Raw genomic sequence first — 12,604 nt, forward strand, 5'->3', positions numbered from 1 at the left:
GTTAATTTTTTTTTCCACCTAGATTTTTACTTTGCTATCTTTTTATCTTGAAAATTCGGCTGATATCTTTTTTTTATTTTCACTTCAACTATTTATTATTTCAAAATTGAAGAAAATCATAGGTTGATACAATTACTTACAGATGTATGTGATAAAAGCAGTTAAATGTATTACGGTCAGAATGAAAATTTATTTATTTATTTTTCTTTATTAACTTGAATATTTCTTATTTACATTTCGATTAGTTATTCCCCTTCCCGGTTTCCAGGCCAACATCCTAGACCTAACCCTAACTCCGTCCTCCCCTATCTCTCCTGACGAATTTTTAGTTTTATCACTTTGATCACAATCAATAATCTGCATGTTTTTCCGTGTCTCACCAGAGCTTCTTCTCTGAACTGAGTCCAAGTCTCAGCTTCCTGTCTTGCCCCAAGTCACCACATTTCATCAGTGACTATACAGAGCTTGACCTTATCCATCAAAATTGACCATTCTTGAAACTTTTTTTATTTTAGGTTTTAGTTTGTTTGTCTCAATCCTTTTGACATATAGGCTGTGTCTTGACTGCTTTTCACTTGCTGCAAAGACCAGCTCATCAAAGAAATAATTTAATGGAGATCTTACAGTTCCAGAGTCCATGACTATCATGGTAGGGAGCATGCCAGAGAGCAGGCAGCCATTGCATTAGAGCAGTAGCTGAGAGCCTATGTCTGATTCCCAAGCACAAGGCAGAGAGAGCTACCTTGGAATGGCATGGGCTTTTAAACTGCCAAGCCCATGCCTAGTCACACATGTTCTCCAACAAAGCCACACTTCCTAATCCTTCCCAATTGAGAACCAGGCATTCCAACATATGTGCCTATGGAGGCCATTTTCACTTAAACCACAACAGGTTGGCACTGAAATATAATTACCTTGCCAGTTAGTTATTCCTAGAGCTTATAGATGCATGATTCCCATCCCACCCTAAGAAGGACAAAAACTTTACTGAGCCAATATATATAGGACATGAAAACCCTTCTGTGATGGTTTGTATATGCTTGGCTCAGGGTGGGGCACTATTAGAAGGTGTGGCCTTGCTGGAGTAGGTGAGTCACTATGGCATAGGCTTAAGAACCTCACCCTGGCTACCTTGAAGTCAGTATTGGGCTAGCAGCCGTATAGATGAAGATGTTGAACTCTCGTCTCTGCCTACATCATGCCTGCCTGGATGCTGCCATGCTCCTGCCTTGATGATAATGGACTGAATCTCTGAACCTGTAAGCCAGCCCCAACTAAATGTTGTATAAGAGTTGCCTTGGTCATGGTGTTTGCTCACAGCAGTAAAACCCTAACTATGCCACCTTCTCATTAGCTTATGGAAGTGTAATCAGATGGGCCTCTCTATTTTGGGAACTTGGGTATGGGTAGAAAACCCTGCAGTTACACTAGTTTTTCCTTTATTCCTTCTGACCCAAAATCACAAATAATTAATTTGTATCTCACCCTCTATGATTTATATGTTGAAACTAAGAATTGTATAAATTGTGTCTCAGAGAGGATTAAATGTTTATTCCATTAGAACCTGTTTCTTAATGATAAATAATAAAATCATAACACATCATGATCATAAATCTAGATAACTGAGTGTGAATAATTCAAATACATTGCATCACCAAAAATCCCACTCCAGCATGAATGATAATTCATGAAAATTCTAGCCCTGGATCTCTCTGCACAATTCACAGAATGTTTGACTTATCTCTTTTCCCCAGCAGTTATTACTGCTCATATGAGTTTAGGAATCTTGCAAATATCAGGAGCTCTTTAACCACACTGTGAGCTCCGAGATTGTGTTATTTGTGAAAAAAAAAAAGCTGTTTCCAGTCATGGTGTAGCTCAGCCTTATGATATACAGAGTCTAGAGGTAGCGAGGTAACCGGAATTTAGCTTTGGGATTTTCATGCAACCTCATTGCTTTTGGGACCGACTTTTCCAACTTACATGGGGGGACCTTTGTTAAGACTCCTCAACTACTATTTTTATTGTTTTATTTAATTCTCTATTTTCACATTGTCCTGTCAAGCAGAGGTAACATGGAGGATTGCTATGATATTTCCCCTTTATAAGTCATTCTTTATTTGAACAAGTTCTTTTTAAAGACATGGCTGAACCTCACTTGCTTGTCTTATCAGCCATGAAAAGACCATGAAATAGCTACCCTAGCCTGGTTATGATCCCATCCACACATGCTAGTTTTACAGATCATTGTATGTTAATTAGTCCATCAACCTTTGAAGGGTATCCCTGTAGTTATGCAGTGGACCTGTTTATTAAGGATACTTGATGCCCTGTGCCATTCAGAGAAAGTAGGATGCCCTGTAATTCATTCAAAGGAACCCATCCCACTCCACTCTCAGGTGTTTCATCCTTTCTTTTTGTTTACCACCCTAACATTAACTGTTCCTACCCTAACATGTTTACTGTTCCATAGGATAAAAGAAACATGTCTCAGGCCATGCAAAACTAACATTCAGAAATTTATAGTTAATTTATAGGGATTGTCCATGAAGATGGCCTCTGGCATTTTACTTTTTCTTTCTTTCTTTCTTTCTTTCTTTCTTTCTTTTCTTTCTTTCTTTCTTTCTTTCTTTCTTTTTTTACCATCAGATCAACATACACCTCAATTGTATGTCTCATCCCCATCTCATGGCTCTTCCTTTCTGTTCAAAACTTCTCTCCAACATCCTTCCTTCCCTCCAACTGAACTTTGACCTTTGGGGAGGTGGTTCTATTTTCTGGTCCCTTGGGGCAGTGGAATTAGCCAAAATACAGATAACTTCAGGGCAAACCATAATTTTTCCCCCTTTTGTCCAGTTAAAAAGCCTTTTTCCTTATATATAAATTGGTTTGATTACCATTACAATTTATAAAAGCAATTACTAATTTACTATATCAGTTAGACAGAACATTTAGTTATCCAGAATCACCCAGAAGATGAGCCTCTGGGCATGTTTATGTGGGATTTTCTTAATTATGGCAATTGATGTGGAAAGGGCCACAATAAATACGGTGATATCATTTGTTGGGATGGAATTCTGGACTGTATAAAAGGACCATGCATGAGCAGTCACTACTCTCTGTTTTACTTCTGGTGCAATGGGACCAGCTACCTCAAAGACTCCCATACCATCACTGTACCCTCAAGCTGTGAACCCCAAAAAGTATATTTCTCTATTGCATTGTTTTTGTTGGGTTCAAAGCAACAAGAAAGTAGCAGAGACAGAAATTTGATATCAAACAGTGGGGCTGTTGCTGTCATGAAACTAACTATAATAAAAATCTCCTGGTCTTGCACACTACCCTTTTGTCTAATATTGCATTCAGTTTGCTAAAAATATTGTCTAGTTTTTCAGATTTATTTTTATTTATATGTATCTGGGTGAGTGCATGATAAGTGTGTGTTTGTGTGCACATCTATGTCCAAAGAATCTAGAAGAAGGAATTAGATCCCTTAGAACTGGAGTTACAGGTGATTGTATGCTACTCAATATGGATGCTTGGAACTGAACTCTGGTCCTCTAAAGGAGCAGCAAGTGCTTTTTACTACAAAGCCATCTCTCCGGTCCCATGTTTAGTCTTTTTACATCACTGTTAATCTTTGGTTTTGTGTCAAAGCAATGATGGCCTAATAGAATGGATTTGCACTTACTTCTTACTCTTCAAATTTGTAGAAAAAATTTGTATTATTACTTTTGTGAATACAATTTAATTTGGGGAAGTTCACTAGTGAAGCTGATTGGGCTTGACTTTTTTAGTATTAAGGTTTAAAACATTCAAACATTTAATTATTGAGTGTGAATGAGAGGGTGCATGTTTGTGCATGTGCATGTGCCTGTGTGTGTGTTTGTTTGTGTGCGCATGTGTGTCCCAAAAAATCTAGAAGAAGGTATTAGATCTCTTAGAACTGGAGTTACAGGTGTGTGTGTGTGTGTGTGTGTGTGTGTGTGTGTGTGTGTGTGTGTGTGTGTGTGCATGTGTGGAGCATGTATTAAAGTAGAAGACAATCTTCAGATGTCAGTTGTTTCCTTCTATCATGTGGGCTCTAAAATTTGAACTCAGATTGTAAGACTTAGTGGTAGACACCTTTACTCATAGAGTCATCTTACTGGCTTTAGTAGATTTTAGAGTATATATCTGACAAAATAAATAGATACAGGAGGCCAGAAAGATGTGTTCAGAGTACAGAGCAGCTTCAGCATAAACTTTACCCATTCATCTTTTTTCATTAACTAATTAGTATAACTTAATTAATGAGGTAGTTCTCCTCTCCTCTCAGTTTCACCCTTCCACCCCTTTGCCCCCTTCCCCCTTCCTGTCTCTAATGAGAAGGGAAGCTCCCCTCCCTCAGTGTGCGTGAGTGAGTGTGTGTGTGTGTGTGTGTGTGTATGCACACATGTGCACATATATGCTTGCTTCCCTTCTGTTGGTTTTGCTGGTGTATGGTTATTTTTTTTCTGTGCTTTCTTGGGTATAGTTAGGCTCCTTGAGTTTGAGTTTTCCTTCTTGTCTCTTCCGTAGGACTGGATTTGTGGATAGATATTGTGTAAATTTGGTTTTCCTGTGCAATATCTTATTTTCTCCATTTATGATGATTAAAAAAACCATCTATGATGATTATTGAGTATAGTAGTCTGGGATGACATCTGTGGTCTCCTAGAGTTTACAAGTTATCTGCCCAGGCTATTCTGGCTTTTAGAGACTCTGTTGAGAAGTTGGGTGTAATTCTGATACGTCTGCCTTTATATGTTACTTGGCCTTTTCCCCTTGCTTCTTTCAATATTCTTTCTTTGTTCTATACATTTAGCGTTTTTATTATTATGTGGCAGGTATCACAGTGAACACATTGATATGGTCTCTCTCCTGCGTGAATTCTCAGATTTAGAACAAAGTATGACTTCTAGAAAAGGCCTTTCACACTCAGCACATATATAATGCTTTTCTCCAGTAGGAATTATTTGCTGATTTCCTGTGATGTGGAACTTCTGAAAGAAAGCTCTCTCAGATTCAGCACATACTGGTGTTTTTTTTCCTTGTGAGAATTCTCTGATGTCCAAAAAGATGTGACTTTTGACAGAAGGCTTTTCTACAGTCATTGCATTTGTAGGGTTTCGTTTCAGTGTGTGCCCTGTGATATACGATGAGATGTGATTTCTGGAATAATGTGTTTTTGCATTCAGTACAGTCATGGGGCTTCTCCCCAGTATGAACCAATTGATGTGCAGTGGGTTTTGACTTCCTGCTGAAGGCTTCTTCACTTTGGGCACATGTGTAGGGCTTCATACTTGTTTGAATCTTTTTATGTATAATAAGGTAGAAATTTTTTGCAGAAGACTTTGCCACATCCAGTGCACTCAGATGCCTTCTCTCTAGTGTGAGCTTTCTGATGTATAATAAGCTGGGACTTCTGGGGAAATGCCTTCTGAGTTCTCTCCATAGATAAAGTTTCTCTCTAGCATGAATTCTCTGATATATAATGAGGGATGATTCCTGAGAGAAGGTTTTCCCACACTTGGAACAGTCAGAAGATTTCTCCCTAGTAAGAGTTCTCTGATGTACAATGAGGCGAAACCTTTCACCTGTGTAGATTCTTTGACGCACAGAAAGCTGTAACTTGTGAGCAAAATCTTTTTTTTCTTTTTTCTTCTTTTTCGGAGCTGGGGACTGAACCCAAGGCCTTGTGCCTGCTAGGCAAGCGCTCTACCACTGAGCTAAATCCCCAATCTCTCAAAATCTTTTTCCACATGTAATCCAGGCACAATTTTTCCCCTTAGTTACTTTATACTGAATGAGGGACTGATTATTCCTGAAAGTGTTTAATAGAGTAATTATTACTGCAGGGTTATACCTTGTTATTAATTTTTTCAAGATTTGAAACATTGTAGCTACAAGATTTTCCACAACAGCATTCATCGGGGTTTTTTCTTATATTATTCTTATTACAATGAAGTAGGTTGATATTTGATTTTAGGCTTTTTTTTTCTTTTTTCGGATCTGGGCACCGAACCCAGGGCCTTGCGCTTGCTAGGCAAGCGCTCTACCACTGAGCTAAATCCCCAACCTTGATTTTAGGCTTTTTTAATTATATCATATTTATTGTCCTTACTTTGATACATATGATATTATAGACCCTTAGAATATTTCGCCCAGTAACTTGTATTTATGAGTTGATGTCTTAGTCATTGACCTGCCATCGACGACTATGACAAGCCTGTAAAGATTTTCTTGAGTTTCTTCACATTTCTGCATTGACCATTATCTGAGCCAACTTTGAAATGGAGTCAAGTGAACTGTCTGTTGGAATTTTTTTCGGTATTGGCATTCATTTCAGTATCTTATTTAGGAAGGGAATAATCTTCAGGGTATGTGACTGGGGGTTATGAAAGTTTTTCTTCCTGTCTAAAAGAAGGAAAGAAAATCATAAAGTCATAGGGAATAATCAAAGTAACTGGGACAAGTGAACAATCCCATAGTTAATGACCTCAGAAAACAAAGGTGGAGACAAGGCATCTAAAAGACAGAATATAATATGAATATTAATAGTCAGATTCATGTCAAGAATAAGCATAGACTCTACTTCTCATGATAAAACACCTATCATATGCATCATATAAAACTAGCAAAAGTTCCCCCACCAAACTTATATGTTTCTGATACCATTGTTTGTCTGGATGCCCTCCCATCTGGTTAGTCTACACTACTCTTCTTCAGCACTGATGCCATTCACAGATATTATACTTTCTTACTGCATTTGATATCTGACTGTGCAAAGTCATACATTTAGAGGCCTTGCCTCCTGATGTACAGCTTGTGTTCTTGCAAGAACTTTGCTTTACATTTCCCTTGAAGCCTTTTCATATTATAGACAATTACAAGCGAACAAGTAATGACTCTCCACTAAGAGTTCCACAATTACTTTCAATTATTTGTTGAGTGCTTCCCATGGTTTGCTGAATGGTTACTAAATTCTAGGAACACAAGCAAATAATAGTAGATTTCAACAAGGACAAAACAAATGACCAAGGCACCAATCAGTTGAAAAAGGCACCAATGAGTTAAAAAGATAAAACAAACAGATATAACTTTCCTTGTTCATATTCATGATTTTCATTTGGATAGATCCACTCTATGATCTATAGTCATTCTCCTTGTTCCAGCTTGAAAATAATATCTGGTTTGGAAACTGGATAACTTATTAAATTATGAAGATAATATTGTATTTACTGAGCAAAAGGAAAAAGAGAATGTGTAGTTTCATTTAGCCTACAACAAATTTGTCCAGTTAACACTCGAGAAAATAATGTCTTCTATTTGGGAAAATATGAAGATCATAAGAGTCATCATATATACCAGGAACTACCAAATCACAGCAACTGATAATGAAAAACACTTAGTTGGACAACTCTGAATTATGTGGGGAAGACATCTTTACTGGTTGCGATTAGGTGACCATAGTTCTCCAGCATCACATCCCTCTACAGCAGTGGTTTTCAATGCAACCCTGTAGTTCTTTATTTCATGGTGACTCCCATCTATAAAATTATTTTTGTTGCTATTCGATAACTATGTCTGTGCTACTGTTATGAATCATAATTTAAATATCTCTCTTTTTGATGGTTTTTGGTGACCCCCAAAGATGTCAGGACCCACAGATTGAGAACCACAGCTATAAAAGTCTCTTTGAGCACAGTCCAGATGCTTCTGTTCCTCCTCAGTGAAATCCACATCCATGTCCTTGAATGACACTAATTTCTGCAACAGCACATTCCTGTTTATTCACACCTATTTTCATACCCTAAGTTTTGAGACATAAAATGTAAAGTATTAGAATATAGAATACAGGTGTTAAAAGAGGAAGAAGAAGAATGGAGCAAGAAGGATTCAGTGGAGTAGGATATTCAAGGACAGGATATAGGAGAGAGGTAGGGAGTAAAACTTAACATTGAAGACATTTGAAAAACAGTATGGAAACTTACTACTATAAAGTTTTTAAAATAATATATTGCATATTATATATTATATCATATATTGCGCACACACACAGTTTAAACACAGTTACCCTATAATGAGGCAATAATAACCGTCATAGACACCATAGGTTATCAAATAAAAAGCCCAATACCAGGAATAGGTTACCTCTTTTGGAATTATTGGACACTGGTTTCCCACGAAACTTCAATATTACACGCTATTGTCATTAATCTTGGCTATTCTCCAGAACATGATGATAAGACCACATTAATGAAGACACGACATCTTTGAGTCACAGAACGTGAAGAAACCAAGCTGGCACTGACCAGAAACTTCATTCCTACTGTGTAGCTTTCCTAGTATTAGAAGGTGCTATACAGAAAAGTAAACATCAATCTTGGCGGGTGCCTGGCGGGCCGCGGCGGCGGCAGCGGCGGCGGCGGCTGCGATTGGCTCAGGCGCCCCATCCGGGGACTGGGCTCGGCGCTGCTCGTTCGCCCTAAAGGCTTCCTTTGGAAGTTCGAGCCCAGTTGGGTCTTTGTCTTCTGAGGATCATGATTTTGACCCCACTGCTGAGATGCTGGTCCATGACTATGATGATGAAAGAACTCTAGAGGAAGAGGAATTGATGGGTGACGGCAAAAACTTCAGTTCTGAAATTGAAGACCTGGAAAAGGAAGGAAATATGCCTCTAGAAGATCTGTTGGCATTCTACGGCTATGAATCTACAATTCCAACGGTTGCAAATTCCAGTGCAAACAGCTCCCCAAGTGAACTTGCAGACGAACTACCAGATATGACTCTAGACAAAGAAGAAATAGCAAAAGACCTGTTGTCGGGCGATGATGAGGAAACCCAGTCTTCTGCAGATGACCTGACACCGTCTGTGACGTCTCATGAAACTTCAGACTTCTTCCCTCGGCCTTTACGATCAAACACAACATGTGATGGAGATAAGGAATCAGAGATTGAGGACGTTGAAACGGACAGTGGTAACTCACCTGAAGATTTGAGAAAGGAAATAATGATTGGTCTACAGTATCAGGCAGAAATTCCCCCTTATCTTGGCGAGTACAGTGGTGATGAGAAAGCTTATGAAAATGAAGACCAGTTGCTGTGGCGTCCTGATGTGGTTTTGGAGAGCAAAGTCAAGGAGTACCCTATTGAGACCTCATTAAGAACTGGAAATGAAAAAGTCCTAGACAGAATTTCCTCAGGCACACACACCAGGGATAACGAACAGGCATTATATGAACTTCTCAAGTGTAACCACAATATTAAGGAAGCAATCGAAAGGTACTGCTGTAATGGAAAGGCATTTCAAGAAGGAATGACAGCTTGGACTGAAGAGGAGTGCGGGAGTTTTGAACATGCGCTAATGCTTTATGGGAAAGATTTTCATCTCATTCAGAAGAATAAGGTGAGATCGAGAACTGTTGCTGAGTGTGTAGCCTTCTACTACATGGAAGAAGTCGGAACGCCACGATTACTTTTGCTCAACAGACAAAATTTGAAAGAAAAAACTATAACCATCACCCTGGCATTCTACGGACTATATGGATCGTCCCCGTGGATGAAACAGAGTCTCTGGGTGATCTGGTCAGTTCTTCAGCCTTTAACTTCCTAACCGCCTGAGCCCATTCCTGATCAGCCGCTGAACATTCTCAGCCCTTCACTGCCAGTGACTTGACAGCTTTGACCAACAGTGTAGCAACTGTCTGCAACCCCACAGATGTGAATTGTCTGGATGATAGCTTTTCTCCACTGGGGAACGCGCTGGACAAGTCAATCATGTGCCTGTCGTAGAACGGAAGAGTTACTCACCCTGCCCAGCAATGGTGAAAGTGATTGTTTTAACTTATTTGAGACTGGATTTTATCACTCGAGTTAAACCCCCATGTGCAGCGAAGAACGGAAAGACCAGCAAAGAGATTGAAAATGGGCATTGCTGTCCCGGAATCCTTTTTATGAATGAGGTTTCTGTTAATAACCTGTAGACTTTGAAAATCACACACATCACATCACCAGTGCCAAAATGGCTGTTTTGTATTACTTGGCAGCTTGTCTGCCAATGAGACAATGGATTCATCAATGCCCACACTCTCCATCAGCACGCAGCCCTTCATTCAGAGTGACATGAATGAGAAGCCCAGAGACAATGGGTGCAGTGCCAGTAAACTTGAGGGGAGCTATCAGGTTTGCACAGTCTTTCACTGGAAGTTTGAACCTTTTCTCACTAGACATCAGTGATGTCAGTATGTATAGAACTATATCTTGATTTATCAAGAGTATTTTCATTTTCAATCCATAAATGTGGAAATGAACTATGATCAGCAGAGTTGGGAACTAAGATTGAACTCTGTGGTGCAGCTTTAAGCTCTGCTTCTCTTCCTCATCCCTTAATACCTCTTCCCACGTCCCTCCTTTTTCTGTTCCTGGTGTCTTTACCCCAGATTTAAAACCTGTAGACAGAGGCCACCAGCAAACCAGCACAGATGTTCTGAACTGATGTGTGGCTTCTTTTCATGTCAACTCCTTTTGCCGTAATGGATGCAGTGGAATCATAATGTTTACAGGTACCAACCCCATCCCTGCTCAATGTAGCATTTTTTTTTTTTTTTGGTTTTATTTTTCTTTATTAATAAAAGCAGGGTAGGTTTCTTTAAACTGCAATAAACATGCAAGGATTTTTAAAAACGAAACTTCTCTCATGTTATTCAACCAGGAGCACTTCAGTTTACAAACAGCAAGACCATCTGTCTGGAAGCCAAGGGACTGTGCAAATGACTTCCAGACAAGACGCTGGATCCTGTTCCCATCCTAGACCAGGGCTACCGATTACAGAACTGGGCATTTTTATGCCGCTGGGAGACTTTGTGTTAAAATTTTTTTTACTAAAAATTTGCATTTGAAGATGTGGGTATCCATATGGGATTTTGTCCACCATTGTCAAGATTGCAATATTAAAAATCATACTGGTCACTGGCTGGTAATTTAGTTTATTCCAAGGCAGTTGACGGCAGAAGCACAGTCTACAAAGCCTAGAAGTTGCTACAGTGGTTTACGCTTTTGGGGACAATTTCCTTAAGTTTGGAGCACTGCAGTTCAAAGTGTTAATAACGAGACTTGTAGATGGTATGCACAGTGCAGAGTTTGAAGTATATTCAAGCTATTTTGTTTAGTTGAATAGTTGGAAAGAAAAAATGTGAATTTTTGTCTGAAATAAAAATGGTATTGCTACTACTTTAAGTTTTAAGAAGAGAGATGTCTATAGGCATCTCAAACGTGATTTTACTTTTTCCAACGTGAATAATAAGCCATTGTCATAGCTTTTGCCCATTTTTGCTTTATTAGACATGCTCTTAAGTTTTAAGGTGAATCAAACTATACAATACAGTATTAGGATATGTTTTGCTTTTATAGTACAGTTAAAAACAATTACTTTTGCAATCATTTTAATTAAATTTTTTATTTTACTAGTTGTGTTGTTTGCAAAAAATCCTAGAACATTTGACTGTGTTGTTGTAAGTGTGAGTTGCTTCAAGGTGCTGAGTAGGTAGGAGGGGAGGGTGGTCTTAGTGATTGAAAGGGAGGGTATTTATTATACAAAACTCAGAACTGCAATGACATCCTTGGTTTTGGATGGTGTATTGTTTTTTTGCAGCATTTAATGAAGATTGCTTTGAAGTGTTTATGCTAGCACATTAACTATAAGATTTAGTTTAGCACAGAGGACAAAGGGTAGTTAAATTAACTTAAAAACTGGGCCCTTTAACTTATACATCTAAAATTTAGTATTCCCTGTATGCACACAGTAAAATAATGGTAGCCTGGCTCCATGTTGCTTTCAATATTTTTATCCACATGGTTAGCTTCTTATTGCTGTGTTGTGCAACTCAAACCTTCTTCCTTCGTTCCCTTCAGTATGCTTTCTTTACTGTAGGAGGACACTGGGCATATTCTTCCATTGCTGTCACTCTTTGTCACTCTGGGTTTACAGTGGCTGGTCTGTATAAATAATTTACAAAAAGATGACTGAATGCTAATACCAGTTGCACTTAAGTGAAAATGCCCATTCTCATTAGTTGACACAGTTTATCTATGCATTGCTGGGGTCTTGATATAAGATAGAAACGGTGTTTCTTATCTAGAGTTTTGATTATCAGCAAGTTGAATGGACACTTTAGTTATTTAAATAGATTTTTAACCAAAATCCAGAAAAATGATATGAGAGAAAGATAAATTCCAGCTGGTTTAACATTTTTAAATGCTAACAGGACTTTAGCCTCTTAGAGAGGCTACCTAGCTGGGAACGTTTACTTTTAATTCCTTGTTAAAATGAGGCAATAATTTGCAAGATTTTTTGTATATATGTACAGTAAATTCTTTTTAGACCTAATTCAATATTTTCTGACTGCTCCTGTCATGTATGATACATTTTTGTGCATGCCTGATGTGACATTCATAAATTGTACCACTATGACTTTATCCATGTAAAATAGTTATTTATTGAATTTTCTTTCAACAGCTGGACTTTTTTTTGGTCTCCATTTAAACATCTTAACAGAGAATTTGTTACTGTTTATTAAAAGAA

General features: G+C 38.4%; 1 pseudogene; it reads left to right on the forward strand.

Annotated features, from left to right (window-relative positions):
- The first annotated feature begins 8,422 nt into the window (after positions 1 to 8,422).
- On the forward strand, positions 8,423 to 10,145 carry LOC116884512 (annotated as a pseudogene).
- The last annotated feature ends 2,459 nt before the right edge of the window (positions 10,146 to 12,604 follow it).

Source organism: Rattus rattus, chromosome 15, assembly GCF_011064425.1.
Source record: "Rattus rattus isolate New Zealand chromosome 15, Rrattus_CSIRO_v1, whole genome shotgun sequence".
Classification (NCBI taxonomy): domain Eukaryota; kingdom Metazoa; phylum Chordata; class Mammalia; order Rodentia; family Muridae; genus Rattus; species Rattus rattus.